Source organism: Pteropus medius, unplaced genomic scaffold, assembly GCF_902729225.1.
Source record: "Pteropus medius unplaced genomic scaffold, Ma_sr-lr_union100, whole genome shotgun sequence".
Classification (NCBI taxonomy): domain Eukaryota; kingdom Metazoa; phylum Chordata; class Mammalia; order Chiroptera; family Pteropodidae; genus Pteropus; species Pteropus medius.
The window spans coordinates 64,292,651-64,295,655 of NW_024349800.1; positions in this window are offsets into that span (position 1 = coordinate 64,292,651).

A 3,005-nucleotide genomic window follows, 5' to 3' on the forward strand; every position below is an offset into this window, starting at 1 on the left:
GTCATATTCCCAGTTGAGCCAAAAGCCCAGGGAAATCATAAGGCCAGAGGAGAGAGACGTACAGTGGCCTGTCAGTCCTTCCTCAGTCTGCTCATATCACATTCTGAATGGGGAGAGTAGAGGAAAGGCCTTTATCCTTCCTGTCCCCTTCTCAGAGATGGGCAGGACAAAGTGAGCTGGCTATTCAACATAAGACCAGTGTGTGTGTGTGTGGCGGGGTGGGGGGTTGGGGAGGAGGTTAGTTTCTGTCCCCACCAGGCTGGATCCAGATCCTCTGTGTCCCATACCTTCGACTCTCTTTTTCTCCCATTGCTATCCCTCATCCCACCCCTGCGTGTTCCCAGTTCTTTCGCACAGAGTTCCTCCCTAAAACCACAAATTTGAGTCTCTGCTCTGGGAAAGTGTATAGATACGGTGCGAACTGGGTGGTCTATCCTTACCCTAGATGGGTCTCTCCTATTCAATTCCACCCCCTGTGTCTGGAAAGAGAACTAAACTCTTAGTGTCTTATCTTTGGTCGAGGGCGGCCACAACTCTGTCCTTCTAATCCATGTCCACAAGGTGGCAGCAAAGTCCAGAAGTTCTATGGAGGGGACCTTTATGAAATATTTTATTGCCCCCTTCGCTCTGCAAATGCCCCCATCCCTCTCTTGGGGGTCTCCGAAGACCCCTTCCTTCAAGGCCAGCTGTCTCCTTTTGGACAGCACTAAGGATCATGATCCAGAGTGCTTGGTGCCCTGTTCCCGCACTCTGGGCAGAGCTGGCTCACTGCCCCCTCTCCCTATCACACAGCTGTGCCCACGCTGATCCCTGAGTAACAGCCCCTCTTGCTCATGCGCTCAGGCCTGAACCCCCTCATCTAGCCAAACATTTAGTTGCTTTTCCATTTTCTGCTTATGCGATGAAGATATTAATGCTTGATGGTAAAGAAGCGGTTTTACCTAAAACTCACACATATACGAGCCCATGAGGGATTCTCCGCCTTTCACTTCTGCCCATGTCTCTAGAGCCCCAACTCCAGATCACCCCACACTGCTCTGAGGAGGTTCTCAATGGTCCTGCGAAAAGGAGGTGAGAGTAAGGTGATACCCAGAGCAGGAGCTGAGGAGGGGGACAGCGGGCAGTCTTTAGAAAGGGATGGAGGGACACTGGGAGATACTCATCCGAGGGCTTCAGGGTAAGGACCAAAGAGGTGAAATTGCTCTCAAATAGGGTTATTGACATGATTTCTTTACCTATTCCAGGGCAATGCCCATAACTTTGCTGATGCCACATGCTAGCTGTGCATATTAGTTTCTGGCTGCTGCTGTAACAAATTACAATTTAAAACACAGATTTATTATCTTGAAGTGCTGGAGGTCGGAAGTCCAAAGCAGATCGGTGGGGTCTGTGTCGTTTCTGGAAGCTCTGGGAGAATCTGTTTCCTTGCCTTTTCCAGATTCTAGGGCTCCCCGTATTCCTTGGTCCGTGGCCCCTTCTCCCATCTCCAGAATCAGGAGTGTGTGATATCTTCAGATTTCTCTGCTTCATCACATCTCCTTCTCTGACTCTTCTACTTCCCTCTTTCTTTTATAAAGACCTTTTTGATTACAATGGGCTCACCTAGATCATCAGAATAATGTCCCCATCTCAAGATCCTTAAACTAGTTACATTTATAAAGTCCCTTTTACTTTGTAATGAAACATAATCTGGGGTTCCAGGATTAGGAAGTGGATATCTTTGAGGAGTCCATCATTCTGTCTACCACTCTGTGAGATTTGGGGCAAGTTGCTTAATTTCTCTGTGTCACAGTTTCCTCAACTATAAAATAGATACCTACTTTACAGGAATGGTATGAGGATTAAAAGAGGTAATGTAAGTAAAGGGTCTAGCACAAAGTAAATGCTTGATAACTTTTAACTAGGGTTTTATTATTGGTCCTATGTATAAATCTAGAGGTTTCCTGCCCAGGTTCATGCACAGAAAAATTGAGGTGTCCATCTCAGACCCATTTAATTAGTACTATATAAGAAATAATACTTTCTAATAGGCAGCATTCATTTGAGCAATAATGTTAGGGTGATGAATACTGAGCTACTTGATAACTTTAAGAGACAAGGATATGAAAGCAGAAGCCTAGAGGTAACGAGTCCAGGACCTCAGCCTGGCGAGAGATAGCCTGTCTCTCCCATCCCTCCCCCACACCCGGGGGGCTGCTTGTTTTCCTCAGGGAGAAGTGCTTGACAGTGGTAAGGCCTTCCTGAGGCAAGAGGTATTAACACGGAAGGGGATGCAGAATCTCTTCCCTCAGGAGCCCTCAACAGAGATACCTCCCCCTTCTCTAGATCCACCCATTTTGTCTGAGAAAGTAGTCCAGGCTGGCGGGTGGACAGGGTAACCTCTAGAGGACCTTCCCAGCGTAAGGTCCAGGAAATCCTGCTTTTCCATCGAGGTGACACTTAATCGTGAAGTAAGGCGCCAGCTCTATGCTCTATCTTTTTCTCTTGGCCGACATATCCATCCCCCTGCCTTCTCACCCAAGGACTCATTGTTCTGGTTCTTGCTAATGAAACTCCAGTCTACCTGCCATATGGGGTTGTCATTGGGCTTAAAATGCACACTAAGGGGTTCGTTCCTCAAAAGTCTTCTGAAGATGAGTAGTGCTCTTCCTACGACGTTAGCCTCATCCGGTGTGTGTGTCCTTTTAACACCCTCTCAATTTCTTTACTCCCACTACAATTGTTAATTCACTTCTTTATCGTCAGGTGATTTATTTAGCATTTGTTCTGGCTCTCAGCCTATAAGTTCCCAAAAGCAGGTATTTCTCATCTTATTCACCACTCACACAGTGCCTGACACCTAGTCCATGCTTTGCATTTAGTGAGCGACTCAGTGAATAAATGGGGTTGGGAAAAGTGGCATCTACCACATAGGGAAGAACCTATCTGAGACTCCTTCTCTAAGCTACTCTTCAGCTCTCACTGACACTGCCTGTTTCCATGGGGAGCAGGGAGTGAGGCATAAA